Genomic DNA, 22,854 nt, shown 5'->3' with positions numbered 1-22,854 from the left:
CCGCTGATGGCGGCGGATGTGTTGGACAGCCTGGAAAACAGCGGAAAGCTCCGCAGTATAAACCGAACACTGGTCGGGAAGCCGAAATCGATTTGGGGTGTCGCCAACAATATAGGCACTCCCAACACCTAACGATGTTTCCGAGCCATCAGTGTTAATAAATGTAGCTTCCTTCTTTTGTGCACCTAGAGCAGCAAATGCCCGACGATAAACAAGTGAAGGGGTACCATCCTTGGGATCACGGAGCAGGCAGATCCGGGGACGGAGCCAAGGCGGTGCTGTACCCCTAGTTGTCAATAAGGTTTTAGGAAAGCGGAAGGAAAGAGAATGGAGCAGTTGACGGAAGCGGACTCCCGGTGGTAGTAGGGAGGAAGGGCGGCCTGCATACCCTACATCCAAGGAAGCGTCGAAAAGAATGTCATGGGCCGGATTAGCAGGCATGGAAGACAGATGGCTAGCATAACGACTCAGAAGGACAGCTCGCCGATTGGACAGCGGAGGTTCAGCAGTCTCAGCATAAAGGCTTTCCACAGGGCTGGTGTAAAAAGCTCCAGACACTAAACGTAATCCACGGTGGTGGATAGAGTCGAGACGCCGAAGAATAGACGGCCGAGCAGAGGAGTAAACTATGCTTCCATAGTTCAATTTCGAGCGCACTAAGGCGTGATAGAGGCGGAGAAGGACCACTAGGTCCGCTCCCCAGGAGGTACCATTCAGGACACGGAGGGTGTTGAGGGATCGCAGACAGCGAGCCGAAAGATAGGAAACGTGGGAGGACCAGCACAGTTTTCTGTCAAACATAAGACCCAAGAATTTAGCGACGTCCGAAAACGGAAGGTTGACAGGTCCTAGATGTAAGGAGGGTGGAAGAAACTCCTTACGTCGCCAAAAATTAACACAAACGGTCTTACTGGGAGAAAAACGGAAGCTGGTTTCGATGCTCCAAGAGTGGAGGCGATCGAGACATCCTTGAAGACGTCGTTCAAGAAGGATGGTCCGTTGAGAGCTGTAGTAGATCGCAAAATCGTCCACAAAGAGGGAGCCCGAGACATCAGGAAGGAGACAATCCATAATCGGATTTATGGCAATGGCAAACAGTACAACACTCAGTACGGAGCCCGGGGGTACCCCGTTTTCTTGGGAGAAAGTACGGGAGAGAGTGGTGTTCACCCGCACTCTAAATGTGCGCTCTGCCATAAATTCGTGAAGAAAAAGGGGCAGCCGGCCTCGAAAGCCCCAAGAGAACAGTGTGCGGAGGATGCCTGTCCTCCAACAGGTAACGTATGCTCTCTCTCCAGATCAAAAAATATTGCTACTGTTCGGCGTTTCCGGAGAAAATCGTTCATGATATAAGTGGAGAGAGCAACAAGATGGTCAACTGCAGAACGATGCTGTCGAAAACCGCATTGGGCAGGTGTTAAAAGACTGCGGCACACCAGCCACCAAGCTAAATGGCAATTCACCATACGCTCCAAAACCTTACATACACTACTCGTGAGAGAAATGTGGCGATAGCTAGAGGGGAGATGTTTGTCCTTTCCAGGTTTCGGAACAGGAACGACGATAGCTTCCCGCCATCGTCTGGGAAAAGTACTGTCGGTCCAAATTCGATTATAAAGGCGAAGGAGGTAACGCAGACTATGGTATGATAAATGCAGCAACATTTGGATGTGGATACCATCCGGTCCTGGGGCGGAGGAGCGAGAAGGAGAGTGTGCATTTTGGAGTTCCCGCATGGAGAAAACAGTATTTTAGCTTTCGCGATTTTGAGAGGAGAAAGCAAGAGGTCGCACTTCCGCTGCACGTTTCTTCGGGAGAAACGCTGGCGGGTAATTTGAAGAGCTCGAAATCTCAGCAAAGTGTTGACCCAATGAGTTAGAAATTGCGACGGGGTCCACTAATGTATCATGCGCGACAGTGAGCCCAGAGACCGGGGAGAAACTAGGCGCGCCTGAGAACCGTCGAATCCGACTCCAAACTTCCGAGGAGGGAGTGAAGGTGTTAAATGAGCTAGTAAAGAATTTCCAGCTTTCCTTCTTGCTATCGCGGATGACGCGATGGCATCGCGCTCGGAACTGCTTATAGCGGATACAGTTGGCCAAAGTAGGATGGTGGCGGAAAACGCGAAGAGCACGTCGCCGCTCACGTATTGCGTCACGGCATGCCTCGTTCCACCAAGGAATTGGGTGGCGCCGGGGCAATGCGGAGGTGCGTGGTATTGAACGTTCCGCAGCTGTAAGAATAACGTCTGTAATGTGTGTGACCTCATCGTCGACGCTGGGAAAGTGACGGTCATCGAATGTCGCTAGAGACGAAAAAAGTGTCCAATCGGCTTGGCCAAACTTCCAGCGTCGCGGGCGCATATATGGCTGTTGAGGCTGCAGTCTAAGGACACATGGAAAGTGGTCACTCGAGTGTGTGTCATCAAGGGCGAACCATTCGAAGCGCCGAGCTAGCGGAACAGTACCGACTGAAAGGTCCAAATGAGAGAAATTTGTCGTGGAGGCAGACAAAAATGTAGGGTCCCCAGTGTTGAGGCAAACTAGATCCGCTTGGTGGAAGACGTCTAGCAATAGTGAGCCACGCGGACAAGGATGTGGAGATCCCCAAAGTGGGTGGTGGGCATTGAAGTCCCCAACCAGCAAATAGGGGGGTGGAAGCTGACCAAGAAGATGAAGGAGATCAGCTCGTGCCATTGGTGTGGATGATACGTATACAGTACAAAGAGAAAAGATATATCCAGAAAGGGAAAGACGGACAGCAACAGCTTGGAAGGAAGTGTTTAAGGGGACTGGGTGATAATGGAGAGTATCATGGAGAAGAATCATGAGTCCTCCGTGTGCTGGAGTGCCTTCAACAGAGGGGAGTTCAAATCGGACGGAATGAAAATGGGGGAGAACAAAGTGGTCATGGGGACGCAGCTTTGTTACCTGAAGACAGAAGATGACCGGCGAGTAGGATCGTAAGAGGATCGACAATTCATCCCGATTGGCTCGAAGGCCGCGGATATTCCAGTGGATAATGGACATAGGGTGAACAGAAAATGGAGGAATGTGACTAAGGTTGCCGTCAACTCAGCGACTGGTCAGAGCTTGCGATCGACAGCATGGAATGGCATTCAGCCGAAGGCAGAAGATCCTGATCCATAGGTTGTTCAGGAGCAGCTCCTGCCACCAGCGATCGGCCGGTTGATAGGCCGCCAGCAGTGCGCCTCGGCGACACAGAAGACGGCCGAGGGCGATTACCGCCAGGTGGTGCTGTAGATGAGACACGCCTTGGCGGAGAAGGAGATGAACTGGGTTTCTTACTAGCCTTCTTGGAAACATGATGTTTAGATGAAGGAGGAACCGATGGTTGTGAAATTGGGGTATGTAAAAAATCTTCACGAGTATGCTCTTTTTTCGAAGTCTTGGTGTCTGACTTTTGGGCTCGAGATTTAGCAGAACCTGATGAAGGGTGAGCCATAGAGTGGGCAGGCGAAAGTGGGGTGGTTGAACGGGCGATCTTTGCGCTGGCCGATCTGACGACCGTGGCACTAAAGGTAAGGTCACAAGTCTGCATGGCCGCCTCCTTTGTTGGCTGAGGAGAGGCAAGGACAGTGCTGTATTTTCCTGTCTGAGGCATGGTGGGCAGTCGACTGGCGAATAATTTTCGAGCAGCAAAGGTCGACACCTTTTCCTTCACTCTGATTTCCTGAATGAGCTTTTCGTCAATCTCGAGAGGAAGCAGCGTGGCTACCCATAAAGTTGACGCAACGAGGGGATGGAGGTGGACTAGCACCCTCATGGGCATCCTTGCCACACGTAACATTTGGCCGGATTGGAACAGGACTGGCTGGTGTGATTGAACCGCTGACACCAATAGCAACGCATAGGGTTTGGGATGTTAAGGCGAACGGAAATTATCTCATAGCCTGCTTTGATTTTCGATGGGAGTCTAACTTTTTCAAATGTCAAGAAGACAGTACGGGTTGGAATGATGTTCGTGTCAACCTTTTTCGTGACTCTATGAACTGCCGTTACGCCCTGGTCAGACAGGTAGTGTTGAATTTCCTCGTTGGACAATCCGTCAAGGGAGCATGTATAAACGACCCCACGTGATGAATTTAAAGTACGGTGTGGTTCCACCCGGACAGGGAAGTTGTGTAGCAGTGAAGTACGCAGCAATTTTTGTGCCTGGAGGGCACTGACTGTTTCTAACAACAAGGTGCCATTTCACAATCTGGAACAAGACTTTACAGGACCTGCAATTGCGTCGACACCTTTCTGAATAATGAAAGGGTTGACCGTGGAGAAGTCGTGACCTTCGTCAGACCGAGAAACAACAAGGAACTGTGGCAACGATGGAAGGACTGTCTGTGGCTGAGACTCATTGAACTTACGCTTGTGAGCTGACGTAGTAGAAGATGAGGAAACCATTGCGAAAGTATCCCCCATGATTACTGGCGTCTCCGATCGTTCCTTGTGGGGGCCCTCTCTGAGGGCACTCCCGCCTTAGGTGATTGTTCACACCTCAGGTCACACCTCCCGACAAACGGACGGAGGGACCAATCGGCACTTTCGGAAGGTATCAGCTCGGGTAATCACCCCTCCCTGGGCCTGGCCGTTACATCACTGGCTACGCATGGAAATGCATGGGTCAGCCTTCAGACACACATAGGGAGGAAAAAAGAGAAAGGGAAAGGAAAGTAGAGAGGTCTCAAACGCCACAGCGGAGAAAAGGGTAAAGAGAAGAGGTAAGGAAAAGAGAAGGACAAAGGAAGGACGAATTCTTGCAAGCGGAGAAAGCAAAGAATTTATTACAGTTTCGAGCGCCCTTCTCCATACCTAGGCACGAAACATACTCCCAGCGGGGGAGAAAGGGAAGGAAAGAGGCGGAGGTGAGGGGGGGGGCAAAGATGGGGGATGGGGAAGGATGCGGAAAGGGAACGAATGCTGCCCGGAAAGGAAGGAAGGCCACATTAGCTCGGGGTCCCGTGATCGCTACGCACGTAGCCACAAAAGAGTTGTGGACCCCTGGGGGGAACGCGCAGTTGACACCTAACCTGGATATGACCATACGTAGGACTTTATGAGGATGTTAGTTTTAGATGTCCGCATTTTGGCAGTTCAGGACACGATATACATCGAAAGTAACTTAGTCATCAGTCTGGAAATTCCTACCACAAAATCATTCCTCCATTCAAGGAAAGACAAAGAAATCAATGGGTGGTGCAGCCATTCTTTGCCATAGCTAGAATCCTTACAAACATGCTACCTGGACATTTCGATCCAGTTTGATCGCACGTCATCAGTCAGTCAGTAACTGGAAATGGAAACCACCCTCGTCCTCCCCTTCCCATTTCCCCTTACCCTCACCCTATCTACAGCCAAACACGGATGCGACCATCATGATGCTGTAAACAGAAAATGACGTTTTGCCATTCGTGCACCCAGGTTCGTCGTTGAGTACACCGTCGCAGGCGCTCATGTCTATGATGCAGCGTCATGGTCTCCGAGTTGTTAGTCCATGCTGCTGCAAACGTCGTCGAACTGTTCGTGCAGATGGTTGTTGTCTTGCAAACGTCCCCATTTGTTGACTCAGAGATCGAGACGTGCCTGCACGATCCGTTACAGCCGTGCAGATAAGATGCCTGTCATCTCGACTGCTAGTGATACGAGGCCGTTGGGATCCAGCACAGCGTTCCGTATTACCCTCCTGAATCCACCAATTCCATATTCTGCTAACAGTCATTGGATCTCGACCAACGCTAGCAGCAATGTCGTGATACGATAAACCGCAATCGGGATAGGCTACAATCAGACCTTTATCAAAGTCGGAAACGTGATGGTACGCATTTCTCCTCCTTACACGAGGCATCACAACAACGTTTCACCAAGCAACGCCGGTCAACTGCTGTTTGTGTATGAGAAATCGGTTGGAAACTTTCCTCATGTCAGCACGTTGTAGGTGTCACCACCGGCGCCAACCTTGTGTGAATGCTCTGAAAAGCTAATCATTTGCATATCACAGCATCTTCTTCCTGTCGGTTAAATTTCGCGTCTGTAGCACGTCACCTTCGTGGTGTAGCATTTTTAATGGCCAGTAGTGTATTAACAGACCGACTATCTTCCATATCATTCTTCGCCGTTCTGTTTTACCTACCCAAATGGAAAATGGCATTGCACATAACTACTGTGTCATGTGATGGTTAATTGTTGCTGTATACTTCCACGATCGTAGCATGGGTTCTTACACTGTTGCTCCCCTTCAAACTCAGAATAATTACTGCATGATACTGCTGTACCCTCATCAACCTTAACCTCCGCTCCACCACTTAAATTTCCCGTTGTGGTGGGCGACTGCACAGCATCGCGCTTCTGCTGCACCAGTCTGCACCGTCAGGGCCTGAACAAGGGTGTTGCGATGGCCAGTGGAACTCGGCGGAACAAAATGAAGTCTCTTGGTCTTTGAGTTTGACCACCGAGTGGAGAGGAGGTGTTCATCGGGGCACACAGCAGTGGCATTGTGGTGCAACCTCCACTGTGCTTTTGGTCAGTATAAGCAGACAGTTGGCCATACTTTACATGTCGCTTAGGAAACTGAATAAACGCAAGGCTAACTGTATTTAATGGATTGCTTGTCTTGTGCAACTGAACTTGAGGCAAGGAGTCAGTCTGGGTGTGGTGCTCATGGATGTTTACTTATTGGCGTTTTATTATAACTGATTTGGTTTTGTTTAAGAATTGATATATATGTATGTTACATTTCGACCCCACAGATCGCCGAGTGTGATCTAGGAAATGCTTGTAATTGTGGTAATTGACACCTTACGCTAAATTAGTGATAAATATTAATCGGCAAGTTGCCTGTTAAAAACTATGGATGGTTTACGTCCGTTTCACAAGTTCCCTGTCAGTCAATATGTATCTTGTTATTTAATCTTCGTTTATAAGCGACAGATCGTTGTTTTCTTGACTATGCCAAGTGCTGGTTGAATTAGTCTGGTGTCACTAGTCGTTCCTGTTGCCTGAACTCTTGTGACTTGTTGCCAGTAAGGAGAATGTTCGAATGTGTTTGTTGGACACCAAGGTCCGGGAGTTGCTTCTTTAACTAAATGTGAAAGAAGGTTCTCTCTTCTAAATGCGGCCAATTTTTTAAGTTTTTGGGGAGTCTGAATGAATGTGGGGTTCCTGATGAAGGTACAACTAACGAACATTGGTAGAGAAAGAGACAAACCGTAGCAGACCTCTTATAGGAGCTTTATGTGTATTTCATTTGAGTAAATTTCTAGATAAGTGTGATAGGTTATATGCTAGTTTCTGAAGTATGACTGAAGTTATGATCATTTGTGTTTGGCTTGCTCTAGTGTCTTAATTGTACTTAAGAAGCTTGGTAATTTCTGAATGAAAATTCACTTAGGGGAGCAAGTAAAGTGTTCAAACTTTCTTGGAATATGATAATGGTCGGATTTTAATAAATATTTCGAGTGATGTCTAAATTTTGGCGTATTCCCTCCCAACGCAACACTACCCACATTCATTTGGATTCTACCCTTGCTGCAACTGCACAATATCAATAACGTGTGCAGTTTTATTTCAGCTCCTCTGGCAGCATATTACAGTAGAATGGTGTGGGAATTCAGTATCTACCAGGCTGCAGAGATGTATTTCCAAAGAAACAAAAGTAAATTAAATGTCTCCTTGAATATTTGACTAAATGAACACAGCACTTAATGCTCGATGACAGATCTTCCACACAAACGAATGTAACATTGAGCATCCATAAAGCGTGCTTAAAAGCAGCGCTAAGGACCTCAAAATACATAAATGTTTTGTTAGATAGGATCAAAAAAACTATAAGGTAGCTCACTAAAAGAGTGTGAGGTAGCTCACTAACAATGCAGTTATCCACAGGGAAGTACCGTCGTTCAATGAACATAAGGAACTGCAGGAGGACCACACGTATATGGATAAATGCCAGATAGTGGCTATAAAAAACAGAAAAACCTATTAGATTTCTGTTACTAGTGGTAAACATCTTGATCACATCACAACATATGACTATTTAGTGTTAATAATAAGAAGCAGTATGAAATGTGACCAGCACCTAAAACCAGTGTTAGGGAAGGCTAAAGCAAAATACAATTTTGTTAGAGGCTTCTAGGAAAATTCAGTGAATCCTTATAGTAAAATGCATACTTGGTGCTAGTGCATCCTGTTCTTGAATACTGGATCAGTTCTTAGACCCTTTATAAACTAGGATTGACAACAGGCATCGAACATATGAAGAAGTGTGCTGCTGAAGTCTCAATGGACTGGTTTAATCCATATAACAGTGCAGCAAAGATGCCAGGGCAAATGAAAAGAGGCTCATTAGAAGACAAGCAAAGCCGTTTATTCATGAAAGAACAGACAGCTGTTTGGCTAGCATCATTGTGTATCCCATGTAGGGATAATGATAAAATAATAAGATGGATTAGGAAGCACTCAGGGAAAAGCCGTTTTCATTAGCCCAGTACTCAGACTGAATAGAGTAGAAAATAGAAAACATTATTTGGAGAACGAACCTTCTGACATTCATAGTACAGAAGGCTGCAGATAATAAGTGTAGAATTTTTCTTACATTTGCTAATAGCTGATCTTTTTGCTCTAGATATCTTCATGTAGAATGCTTTCATTGCAATGATATTAATATCTTCAATTTGTTAATGTGCCTCTCATATTACATTTTATATTTCCTATCAGTATGGTAGCATGTTAGGTTCTGAAGCAAAACTGCTGAGTGAATTCCAGTATGACATCACTTCTAGTGTCATGTTACACAATGGGACTCATGCACCTGAGAAAGACTTTTAGTGTCATGTTACACAATTGTACTACTTTGGGAACAAAGGATGCTATCGAACCCCCTTCCCTCCTCCCAGACTGCCCCTGGGGCATCTGGTTACAAGTGAGCCAGTTGCACTATGTATATAGAAAATCACCACCACCACCATCCTTATCCTCACATATCTGATAAGGACTTCAGGTTAGACTTGACCTTGGGAGGGGTACCATGTTACATTTGAGACAGTTGTGCTACTTATATTCATGTCCACACCCCATGTAACTGATGTACTGCCTCCACCAGTCTGAAAAGGACGTCACTGGGAACCAGTCATCTGGACACCAGGTGGGAAAATGAAGGCCACCCTCTGGACCAATGGGATTCAAGACCTTCCTCCTCCTCTCCTGACTCATTAACTAAACCACTTGAGTGGGTGCCTTCATTCTAGTGCTGGACGAAAAGATGTGGCTTATTCTAAGCAATTTTCTATATGTTGCAATTTTCTATATGTTTCTATATGTTTTCTATATGTTGCAGAAAATTAACTTATGATATATTTTTATACCTATTTTTCACAAAGATGCTTTCACCAAAAAAATCTCTGTTCAACAATTTTTCATAATTTATGTCAAACTTCTTTACTTAATTCTAAAACTGCTGAGTGAAACCGAACATACTTTCTCTTTGCTATTTTCTATCATTTCAAATCTGACCTACAGAACTGTTCCTGACAAATACAACTCAAACTTATTCATTTATTACCCACACTCTATAAGAATAGAACAATGTGACTATTAATTAACACAAAAGAATGGTTCTTAGTTAGAAGAAATCCTAACAATAACCCATACATTTGATAAGTCACTTACCTCACAGAATATCTTTGTGACACGAACTACAGCAAATGCAGCAAGTACACAGCCAGGTAAATAAAAAGGTTCTAACTACTGTAGGCTTTAACTACTAATAGGCATGTGGTTAGGAAAGGAAAGATTTTGTTGCAAAGCAAACAATTTATTTAGCAGATTTTACCTTAAAAATGTGACATCCAGTTCCAAAATTTATATAATCGTCAATAATTCCGTTACCCACATTTTACAATCCATGTCCTACTAGTATTAAATCTCCAAGACAGACACACGTCCAGACCATCGCTTGTGCTAACACTGCTTCTAACCTCCATCACTGCTAACTATTTGCTTGTAACTCCAAGTCCTTCCAGGCACAGAGCCTATTAGCAAGGGTACACAGCACTGTCAGTGATATTAATATAGTCTGAAGCACTGCCAACATACAAACAGATAAACAGATAAACAGACTACTTACACTTTCTATCACCACGCATACACACACACACATATATATATAAGGGTGAGTCAGGAGGAAAGGTACATGCTTTGCGAGGTGATATTATTGATTCTGAACAAAAAAATTCATTTGGACGTATGCCCTATTCAGAATCGTTCCCGAGACAGAATACATTTAAAATCACTTTTGTACATTTTTCTTGAATAACTCGAAAACCGCACTCTCCAGCGAAAACATGTCGCAGTACAAAATTAAACTATATTAAATTTCCTACCAAAAAATTCCTATTAATTTTTTCTCTAGAACTACTGGTTTGTGCGTAAAGAGCGCGAGAATGTTGGAAAACTCGCTCGGCTCTTATGTGCTGCAGCTTACAAAATATGTAAAAGTAGCTTTCTAATGAAATTTGAAAAAAATATTGTCAACAAATTGTACTGTAAATATTTTTTAATAAACGACAAGCAACTTGCTACAACATTGTTATTATTTCCTAACCCTTTGCCTACAGAGAGAAAATTATTTTTTTTAACGAGCTACGCACTCTCCCTATGCTGTCCAGCTCTAGTCATATTTCAAGCAACTGCCTCAGTTGCATCATATTATTGCCTTTGCAAGATCATTTGCATCTGGAATGTCGAGGTGAAGTGTAACCTGACATTGAAAGTCCTTATCAGGCGCATGAGTAGAATGGGTTCCACTGGGTGACCATGACTATAGCTCACCCAGCTGTAGCCTCACACAGGAAGTGACATACTGAAAGTGACTCAGCAATTTGTGCCAGAACCTGCCATGATATCATACTGTCCACTTAAAACATGTTAGTTGTCCCTTTAAATAAAAGCCTCTAAACTGCGTTCCTTTAAATTGTCCCCTTCTAAGTCATGTCCCATTAAATCGTGTCTCTTTAAGTCTAGAACCCACCCTTTACAACTAATCCTGCCTGTTAAAAGCGTATTAATTCATTCACTGTTAGTAGAGGTGTTGTTAACAGACAATGGCTTAAAGAAGTGAATATCCAGTATCATCAAAATTTACTATCATGGATATCTATCAGAAAAGAAAAACACTGCTTTTGAAGTACATGTAAGCCCAAGATAGCCAAATAAATAATTAAAAATAAAGGAATAAAATCTAGCTAAGCAGTTCATTTTTTAGCTACGGTACTTCTCCTTACCATGTGTGGAGGCCCATGATGTGGAGACCTCTACGGTGTCTGTTGGAGAATTCGTTCTTCTAATTTGTCAAGATGGCGTTGGGCTCTCCCACTTAGGCTTTGCGGTGCTGGTGGGTTGGCGAAGACTACAAGAATCCGTCGGAGGTGAAGCTTGGTAGATGGTGTTCAGGAACATTTTTTATTGTTGCAACAAGGTAGAGCAGTGCAGGTGCACGCCCTAGTTCAGTGACATGGCCTGCTGTCCTTTTTCTCGTTTCGGTGTAGTAGTGAAGGTTACATGCTACTGAGTGCCAACTGTGCACTGGGACTAGCGCAGTCTTTCTGCAGTCATTTACATGTTTCACATTTTCAAGTGAGGGATTACTGTTAAGGAAACTCAGTTCATTTGTAAATATCACATGTTCCACTGTAGAAGACCTTCCGTTTCAAGGGACAAGAAGGTGAACAACTGACGAAGTATGTCTGACCCATACACACGTTATGTCACTAGTCTTACAAATATACTGTACTCACCCTAAAGCTCTGCAACCGAAGAAATAATATCTTCTAAAAAACTTTAATATGCACCAATGGAAATGAACAGCAGCATCAAAAATATAATTAAGGAAGAGTAACGAAATTTTGGGAAAATATTTGTCGAGGTAACATATTTAAGTGATTAGCATTGCAAGATAATAGGATAATGTAAGCACGAGATAATCCATGGCAAATGTGAAATGCTGGTACATTAACAACCGGTGTAACCGACCGAATGTTGGTAGTAGGCAAACGTGCATGCATTGTGTTGTTCTTGTGCCGGATGTCAATTTATGGGATGGAGTTCCATGCCTGTTGCAGTTGATCGGTCAGTACAGGGACGGTTGATACTGTTTGTGGATGACACAGGAATTGTTCTCTGATGATATCCCACATATTCTCTATTAGAGAGGGATCTGGTAATCATGCAGGCCAAGGTAACATGTTGACACTCTGTAGAGCATTTTGGATTACAACAGCGGTATGTGGGCGAGCTTTATGCTGTTGGAAAACACGCCTGGCAAGCTGTTCATGAATGGCAGTACAGTAGGTGGAATTATGAGACTAACTCACAAATTGGCAATCAGGGTATTTGGGATAACAACAAGAGTGCTCCTGCTCTCATACGAAATCACACCAGAGACGGTAACTCCAGTGGCTGGTTTCAGGCCCTCAACTAGCCTCTTTCTAACCAACACACAGCCATCACTGGCACTGAGGAAGACTCAGCTTTATCAGAATACATGACACACCTCCACCCTGCCTGCTAGATGCTTCTGAAGTTGCAAGTGCCGGAGGTTCGGGTTCAGTGGAATGCGCACCGAAGGGCCTCTGGCTCGGAGACGCAGATAATGATTGGTTTGTCATCAGCGCCTGTACGAAGTCTGAATATTTACACAGGCCAATTTTTTTACACAGTGCAATCTAGCCACTGTCACGAATGGTGGTGATGATGAAATGTTGAGGACAGCACAAACACCCAATCCCTGGGCAGAGAAAATCGCCAACCCAGCTGGGAATCGAATCCGAGACCCCGCGATCCAGAGGCCGCAACGCTAGCCACTAGACCACGAGCTTCAGACTGGCTCAAAGTTGTCTTTGAAGTAACCCATTTGTAACAGTTGGTTGTGCCGCTGTGGTGCCAACTGCTGCTCAGATTGATGCAGCAGGTGCACTACAACTTGGGAGAACCATGCGTCAAACATGATGGTCCTCCCTCTCTGTAGTGCCACGTGGCTGTCCGCAATCCGATCTTCTTGCGACCGAGCATTCTCGTGATCGCCGCTGCCAGAAATAATGCACAGTGTCTACATTCCTGCCAAATCTTTCTGCAGTTTCGCGGAAGGAACATCCTGCTTCTCGTAACACTATTACACAACCTCGTTCAAACCAGTGATTCATAATGGCGTCTTTGTCGCCTGAGCGGCGTTCTTGACTAACATCAACTTCCCACGTTCAGTCTCATAGGTAACTAACGTCCACGACCACTACAGCATGTATTTAAAGCAAACCTGAATTTCATCCCCATAGTGCGTCTAACGCCACTCTTATGTGACTAGTTACTAAAAAAAAATATGAATAGACAAGTTTCAGATGTAGAAACATGCCAGTTACATTTCGTTTATGTCGCTCAACTCCTCCTTCGAGTTGTGATTCTTTTCCGTCACTATGTTACACAGAACTTAAGGATGTACAACAGGTAATACTTAGAAACGCTGCACGAAAAATAACCTCACGTCCCACAAGAGCGATAGTAATTAAAATACAGAAAACTGCTTATGTTGGTTTGTGGTACACATTTCTCTCTGTCATTTTAAAATCGCTAGAATGAAACACCAGTCAGGAATTATTTATTTGGTGTAAGAGCTGCACCTTTTTTAGACTGAAGTCAGCTGATAGGTATACCTGCTTAAAGGAAGTCCCTCTAACTAAGGGCTCACCTTCAGTGGACGTCATGTTTCCAAGAAGAGAAGGAATTAGAATATATTTCAAAATATGTAGGAGGTATTAGAGATAAAGTTAGGAACTCCTTATAGATTTTGACTCTGAAATTATCGGTATAATTCAGAGGCTTCCTTTACCAGGATACAGAATAGCTGGCTGTTCTTGAAGGATTTCCTTGCGGGTTGGGGGAGTGGCTATGTACATAAAAAACAGTATTCCATTTGAGTCCATAGGCGTATCATGGCACTGAACTGAACGGAAGTTTCAATGTTGTGCAGAGGCAGTTGAATTTAGTGAAACTGAACTTCTAATTGTTGCTGTTTATAGGTCACTTAACTCTGACATCAGAGCACTTCTTCTCAAGTTAGAGAGGGTTTTTGATTCACTTTGTAGGAAGTACCAGAAATTAGTTACATGTGGTGATGGTTCAAATGGCTCTGAGCACTATGGGACTTAACTTCTGAGGTCATCAGTCCCCTAGAACTTAGAACTACTTAAACCTAACTAACCTAAGGACATCACACACATCCATGCCCGAGGCTTGATTCGAACCTGCGACCGTAGCGATCGCGCGGTTCCAGACTGTAGCGCCTAGAACCGCTCGGCCACTAAGGCCGGCTACATGTGGTGATTTCAACAGAAATTTTGTATATGATGGTGCAAGAAAAAGGATGTTGGTAGATCTCCTAAATTCATATGACCTGATGCAGACTGTTTTTTAGATAGGGTGCAGGGGAACACTAGCACAGCCATAAACAATATTTTTATTCATTCTTCATTACTGGATGGGCATTCCGTTAGTAAAAGGCTGAGTGGCCTTTCAGACCATGATGCACAAATTTTAACACTAAAAGGCTTTTGTACCCCAACAAATGTTACATATAATTACAAACTACGTAGGAAAGTTAATCCAACAGCAATAGGGAGCATTATAAACCTTGTCAAGGAACAAGAGTGGCAGGATGTTTCTAGCGCCAATAACATAGATGATAAATACAATGCTCTCCTTAACACATTTCTCATGCTCTTTGACAGTTGCTTTCCATTAGAACGCTGTAAACGGGGCACTAGCAGTAATAGGCAGTCTGGGTGGCTGACTAGTGGGATAAGGATACCATGTAGAACAAAGTGGGAATGATATCAAAATGTTAGAAGTAGTCACAATCAAGCTACAGTAGTCCATTACAAACAGTACTGTAAGGTGCTTAAAATGTTATTAGGAAGGCATAGAGTATGTGGTATCCAAATAGAATACCTAATTCACAGTATAAAATGAAAACGATATGGTCAATTGTGAAGAAAGTATCTGGTCAGCAGCACAAGGTCGACGATATCAAGACAGTTCGTAGCAAAAATGTCTCTGTTACCGATAACTCAGCTATATGTACAGTATCTAACAATCATTTTATGAGCATTGCTGGTGAATTAAATAAAAATTTAGTTTCTACAGGGAATCATGTAACTTTCTAGGGAAATGCCATTCCGAAACTGATGTCTGAAATACTCCTCTGTGATATAGAGAGGGGGAAGATTGAGTCAATAATCAAATCACTGAAGACTAAGAACTTTCATGGATATGATGGAGTGCCTAGCAGAATATTAAAGTACTGTGCTGCGCATGTTAGCCCTGTATTTAGCCATATTTGTAATTTTTTCTTTATGAAAGGTCAGTTTTATGAACGATTAAAGTACTCAGTAGTAAAGCCGCTTTAGAAAAAGAGAGAAAAGGATAATGTAGACAATTTTAGACCTATTTCTATGCCATCAGAGTTTGCTAAAGTTATTGAAAAGGCTGTGTATGTAAGGATAATTGATCATTTTATATCACACCATTTGCTGTCAAATGTACAATTCGGCTTTAGAAGTCGTTTGACGAATGAAAATGCTATATTCTCTTTTCTCTGTAAGGTACTGGAGGAGTTAAAAGGTTTCAGGTTTCGAACGCTAGGCATATTTTTTGATTTAACTAAGGCATTTGATTGAGTTGATCACAAAATATTACTCCAGAAGTTGGACCATTATGGAATATGGGCAGCACCTCACAATTTGTTCGCCTCTTTAGCAACAGACAGCAAAAGTTCATTATTCACAATGTTGAGAATGGCTGTGATATGATGTCTGAGTGGGGTACAATCAAGTGGGGGAGGGGAGGGGGTGCCCTAAGGATCAGTGTTGGGGCCACTCCTGTTCCTTATTTATATAAATGATATGCCCTCTGATATTATGGGTAACTCTAAAATAGTTCTGTTTGCTGATGACACTACCTTGGTCAGTTTCTAACACACAATTCAACAAAACCTGACGTTTTAATTTCACAGAATGGGCATATGATTAATGGAACTGAACAGTTCTAATTTCTAGGTGTTCACATATGTAGAAATGACAACACCCGATGCAGTAATTCCCCAAAATTCTGTCCGGCCGATAAAGAGGCTGCTTCTCATAGCTTAGCACACAAGGCAGTTGATATACCTATGAGCAAGAAACATTAGGAGATGGAATTAAACGTAATTAGGAAGATAGTGATCAGCAATGAATAGAAAATAGATATTAATGAACTGCTACAGAAAAGTAATCACGATGAAAAGAAGGAACTAAACAAAGAAAAAATGAAAGTAATTACTATGTAATATTATAGAACAGTCTCTCAAAAGTCGAGAAAGTTTTTGAACCTCACGGCATCAAAATAGTCTTCCAGAAAACCGTGTAGTGTGGTTTATCTCGAAACATGTTGTCGACAAGAAGTTCGATAGTTTGGGTGTTTACAAAATGTACTGCACTTCTAGTGTTGCAAAATATATTTCTACAGACGAGAAGAAGGTACTCTATCAGATATAAGGAAGATAAAGATGCTTTCGGAATAAGTAACTATGACAAATCAGATGTTGTGAACAAAACAGTCCATCGCCTTACGGGATCGAAGATTACTGGCAATTAGAAATACTGAACATAGGAAAGAAGGGACGAAACCTTGTCTTGCTAGAAAAATTGGAGATTGCCATTCATGAAAAAAGACAATATTCTTAATGCGCAAATGAAAGAACACGCAACTAGATTTCTTAACAGATTTTCAGAATTATTTTAGAACTGACGTGTATTTACAAATTTTTAATGCTTCTTTGACGTAATAGCAAGATTCTGACGATCGTACACAACAGTAACCGGGTAGAATCTTTGAAATGAGGAGAAGTAGGTCACCATTATTGTTGAGCCAATAGCTAAACGCAGACGGTAACATCTCAGGCACTTCATCTCATAACTCCCAGCACATGGAGCTGCGTAAACGTACGCCTTTGGAGTCCATAGTTGGTCAGAAGGACGTGGTCGGCTATGCGGTATGGTGTGGGATAGAATGACTGGACAGAAGTCGACAGTTTTAATGCAAGACGAGGACCGACAGGCCAATAAGTTGTTATTCTATTTTATTTTATGTTCGCCGAAAGGTTTTGCTACATTTTTAGTGCTTTAAACTCATGAGCTGAGTTTGACAACCCGGTTATGAGATCATCGTCTCTCGAATTGTGTTTGAGTTGTGTGTTGGTCATCAAACGGTTAAATTACTATTAAAATATGACAACCGCTACATTACACCGTAAAATTGATAATGCTGAATCCCTGACTGAAGAATTAGGCAGGTAAGGAGACCCTAAAGTGGCACTCCCACCATCTGACCATCCTAGCACTAGACGGGTATCTTCTTTTGAAGGAAAGAGCAACTCACTCAGATAACCAAAGAAAACAGCCAGACGGACGTATCTGATGACAATATGAGCAACGGACTTCGGACAAGCCTGCTACAAAAACTGACAGTTACCACATGGAACAATAGAGGCATCAACCATCCACAGATATAGTAAATGGCAAGGTACAAAGAAATATCGATATACTGGTGGTCTCATATGCGAAGAGGAAACCAATGGTTAAATGAAGATAGGAAACTCTCTCTTCCTATACTCTGGAGAAAGAAGTATAAGAGACCTGTGTCTGAAGTAGGTATAACATTAGATAAGAGATTAAATGTCAAGGATCTTACGATACTGTTGGATCACTTACAGAATAATAACTTTCAAGTTTAAAACAAAAAGATCGGAATACAACATATCCCACAGAAGGATAAAACAGAGAATGAGGAGTTTTCCGACTAGCAGCTGGTAGGTTGAAGGATTTAGGAAAAATGAGGGTACGATAATATCCGATAACTTAAATTCAAGAATTGGGAACCGAACTGTACCTGATATCATTGGATCACATGGAGAGCGAGCTCTGAATTTCGAAAGAAAACCAGCTACTGATTTCTGCACATATAATTTAAGATTTTCTAATGCTTACTTTCCACAAAGATATCCATAATTACAACTGATCTGACTGGGGAACAAGGTCTATTTAGATTACATATTGGGCTTATTTACAGGATACAAGAGTATTTAGAAGAGCTGAAGCCGATACTGATAAGTTTTAATGGGATCCAAGATTAAGATTACTAGGTAGTTTCTGACAGAACAGCGAACAACCAGCAAAATAACAGCTCAATTTTTAAATGCTAGCTAATAGAACTATCTGTAACTTGGTATCTGTATGAGATAACAAGAAGATTTGTGTCGGAGCTAGAGCAGAGAATGTAGAACAAGGATATAATACGTTGAAGGAAATCTTAAGACTGCTAAGGAAACACTTGGAACATAAAAAAGATGAAGATCAAATCGACTGAAATTGTAGAATGATGCATTCAAGAAAGCTGTAATAGGAAGAAAGGAGCTATTTCTCACTTAGATTAACGGGAAAAAGTGGAAGATCTGCTGCAGTATAAGAAGCAAAATGCAGTAGTTTGCAAACAGAGACAGAGACAGAGCTATTTGTCAAGGAAAACGATTTTCACTTCTCAAATAATATGCTAGAGAATACAATGGAATAAGCATGACAGATTTGATAAGTTTTGCAAAAGAGGCCAGGAACAGGAGTGCTACAAGTATTTGCTAATATGACAAAATTAAATGTAAAATTGTGCAGTTGTTGAATAACGTCAGGTGCTTGGGGAAATATCCAGATGAATGGAAGGTAAAAAGAGCTATAAATATCTACAAAACAGGTGTTAAAAGAATAGTGCTTCAATTACAGGGGTGTATCCATTTCGTTTTCTGCTATTCATCTGTCATTAAAAGGCAATTCCAGCCAATAGCAGAAACATTTTTACCAGAGGAGCAGTGCAACTTTCGTGAAGACATGTCTTATGCAGATGCAGACATTTGTTTCAAAACAATTAATAGAAAATAATTCAACAAGCCATTATTTCTGCTCTTCATAGACTATGAAAAGGCCTGCAAAAAGGTAGGTACGATGAAACTGTGGGAAATACTTACTGACTAACATGTACCTGTTTAACGTCATTAAATCACTGTATAACGACACTAAAATTGATCTAAACGTGGGTTTATTGTCTTTAAACCAGAGGCTAAAACGAGGATGTAGTCTGTCACCACTTTTATTTATGTATTTACAGAACCTTAAAACAATGAAACTGTAAAATCACCAAGATGATGGACCTGTAAAACGACAAATTTATAAACACTGCTACCGGAGAAACCCTTTGTTGCCTAGGTATTTAGTTATAGCTGTGTGTCCATTCCCACACCATGCATCGTCTGGCCTTGTACCTAGTGCTTACGACGTCATATCTCCTGAACTATGTGCCGTACAAGTACATAACATTGTAGATACACCCAGCGGCTTATATGGATACAATGACAGAATGTATTTAGCGCTATAAGAAAAGGTATAACCACCACAAAAGGATGCCGTGTGAGCACCTGCCAAGGGATGCAATAAATTTTAACTAAACTGGAAGATGGGATATCGGACGAACAACAAAAATAGGGAGGGAACAGTTTTATTAAATTCGTCTGGTTTGAAGTGGGCCATCACCCACTCCCTGAAATGGAAGAAGAAGAAGAAAAACTATTTACAGTTTCAGCATGTGAAACAGATAGAAGTGCTATGTACGCTCCAGGACACACTTCAGCAGTCATCTGTGGCGATGCTGTCACCAAAATATCCAAGATGTTAGTGATAGGACATTTAAAAAATCCAAGTTGGCACTGATAGGAAATTAGAAAACTTAAGATGAGGGGAACTAACCCAGTTGTGCTAACAGATTTAAAAACAAAAATTTTAGGAACTTTAGAATTTAAGAATTATTTCGAAAAATTTAAAAATATAAATTGGTGAAATTATTCGAGTTATAAGCTGCACACATGGTGACGCTACAATCGAAAATGATGACATTCAAACGTATTTAAAAGACTTGCTTTGTTTAATAATACAAGTAAACTTCACTTAAAGTGCATAAATTGACAGAATGTTACGAGGATCGAAACGATCTGAATTATACACCATGTTCCAAAGTATCTGAACTAAGCACCATTTCTTTATTTTTATTTGTTCATTGTATAGTCAGCCTGTCCAGTTAACAACCTTAAGGCTGTCTTTTAAATCTTACCAGGAACAATAGTTATAAAAAGTATTACATAACAATGACACTAATAAAAGTTTCCATTAACACTACAATACTACTACTACTACTACTACTACTACTACTACTACTAATAATAATAATAATAGTAATAACTGACAATAATAACGATAGAAACAATAGTAAATAACAATAATTATAATAATAGAGGACATTTAGAATGATATTGATTAGTTCAGCACATTTGAAGCCATATTTAGTAAAACCAGAAGTGGAATGGATAGAGAAAGACGGGGAGATTGAAATAAAAATAGCAATGGCTGTTAAAAAAGAACAGAATATCAACACTGGACTCTGTAGACAACTGGGAAAGAAAAGAGGTGGGAGAAAGGAGTATTGGTTAGAGCAAGCTGTAGACAAGTATATGGAAGAGACAGCTATTGTGATAAAAAGTGGATCATTAGCTGTCGTTTGAAGTTTGGAAGGACTTCAATTTCTCTGAAATTTTGGGGAACATTTGCTCCAAAGTTTGGTTCCTGATAAAGAAAATGATTTAGAGAACATCGTAGTGTTGTGTTGTGGTACAGAGAGGATTTCACACCGTTTCTGCTGTGCTGTTCAGATAGCAGTGTAAGAATTGAAGATAAATATGAGGAAGTGTAATGGCTGAGAAGAGGACAGAGCAAACATGGGGTATTTTGATCCCTGTGCTTATTGGCACAGAGTCATGATAACTGTCTTTAGGCAGGAATGATGTGGTAGAAATAGTGTACGTCACCAATGTACCTTACACAAGCATCCACTGCCAGTTCCAGTGGGCGTGGACTCTCGTATGAGAGTCCTTGGAGAAAGAGGTCACCGAAATAAAGAATTACGACCATTAATGACTCTAAATGTTGCTTTTTAAGAAGAGAGCAAATACTTTTTTATGATTCTACAGTGAGTGAAATAATGCTGACGCCTTACAGACTGCGGTTGTTAACTGTGTCCCCCTTTAGTGAAGGCCCAGAATTTTCTGCATGTTCTCCCAGAATAAGAAAAGCTCATTTCTGTGCCATTTAGGAAAGTACGGAACAGATCCTCTGATCCGAGGGGGTAATAAGTATTTTGAGACTGCTATTGCTTGCGTTTTAGACGGGCTAAGTTTCAAACTTAACGTTCTGCACCCACTCTGATAAAGCAAGTATGGCAGCAATTACATGCTGGACAGCTGAGCACAGCATTAGTGGACTTGTACTTACAGGTGCAACTTAAGGTCGTCAGTGTTTAAATGGTATTTTCAATGGGAGAAAATATTTGGCACGTCATTAACACATAACGAAAAACGTAATGGGCCCAGTACAGATCCTTGTGGGAACCCTGAAACTACGTCCCTCTGTTGTGACATTTTTGTTCCGATCATTGAACGCTGTTGGCAAGATGTAAGGTATGAGTAAGAGAACGGAGGAGCAGACAGAGGTTCGGGACACACTCATGCACTTGGGGTGGAAAACCGTCCCCAAGGGCGGAAAAATGAGCAATCAGCAGTGGCCTGAGAATGCAGAAGGCAATGGGAACCACTGCATTAAAGACATACAATGTATATCCATAGGACATGTGGCCTGCAATTGAAAAGTGGCTTGATGGTCTATCCACTGGCAAAAGATTCCGGACTAGACCCTCATTCGGATCTCTGGGCGGGTAGTGCCAAGGGGGAGATGACCATGAGAAAAATATTTTACAACCAACGAAAGGATAACGATCTACGAAGCGAAACGTGGCATGTCAGAAGTTTGAACGTGGTAAGGAAGATAGACGCTCTGAAAATGGAAATGTTAAGACTCAATCTAGATATAATGGGAGTTAGTGAGGTGAAATGAAAGGAAGATCAGGATTTCTGGTCAGATGAGTATAAGGAAATATCAACAGCAGCAGAAAATTGTATACCAGGAGTAGGATTCATTATGAACAGGAAGGTGGGGCAGAGGGTGACTTACTGTGAACCCTTCAGTGAAAAAGTTGTTCTCATCAGAATCGAAAGCAGGCCAACACCGACAACGATAGTTCAGGTATACATGCCAACATTGCAGGTCGTAAATTAAAAGACGGAGAAAGTATATGAGGACATTGAATAATGGGTAATTCAGTACATACAGACAGATGAAAATCTAACAGTCATGGGGCTCTGGAATGCGGTTGCAAGGGAAAAAGTAGAAGAGAGGATTATGGGAGAGTATGGAATTTTTAGTAGGAGTAACAGAGGAGACAGACTAATTATCAGTTAGTAGTAGCAAATACACGGATCAAGAACCACATGAGGAGGAGGTATTCTTGAAAAAGGCTAGGAGATACAGCAAGATTTCAGTTAAATTACATCATGGTCGAGAAGAGATTCAGAAATCAGATACTTAATTGCAAGTCATTATAGACTCATCACAATTTATTAGTGATGGCGACTGAAAACACTATAGCCAACTTAACGCTGTTCTTTGCGTTCTATGAGCACTCAGATTCCAATAGTAAAATCTGAGGGCGAAACATGGGAGCGAGATTGTAAGCATTGTTGCGAGACGAGGCCTATCTGTGAGAGTGGAAGTGGTAGTGTAGGTCAAGAGCTCGGAGACAGAAGACGTGTTACGCTGCCCTCACGTCGGTGATG

The sequence above is a fragment of the Schistocerca cancellata genome, chromosome 5 (genome assembly GCF_023864275.1).
Source record: "Schistocerca cancellata isolate TAMUIC-IGC-003103 chromosome 5, iqSchCanc2.1, whole genome shotgun sequence".
In the NCBI taxonomy this organism is placed as follows: domain Eukaryota; kingdom Metazoa; phylum Arthropoda; class Insecta; order Orthoptera; family Acrididae; genus Schistocerca; species Schistocerca cancellata.
The sequence above is the reverse complement of the archived record's forward strand: the minus strand, read 5'-3'. Positions refer to the sequence as shown.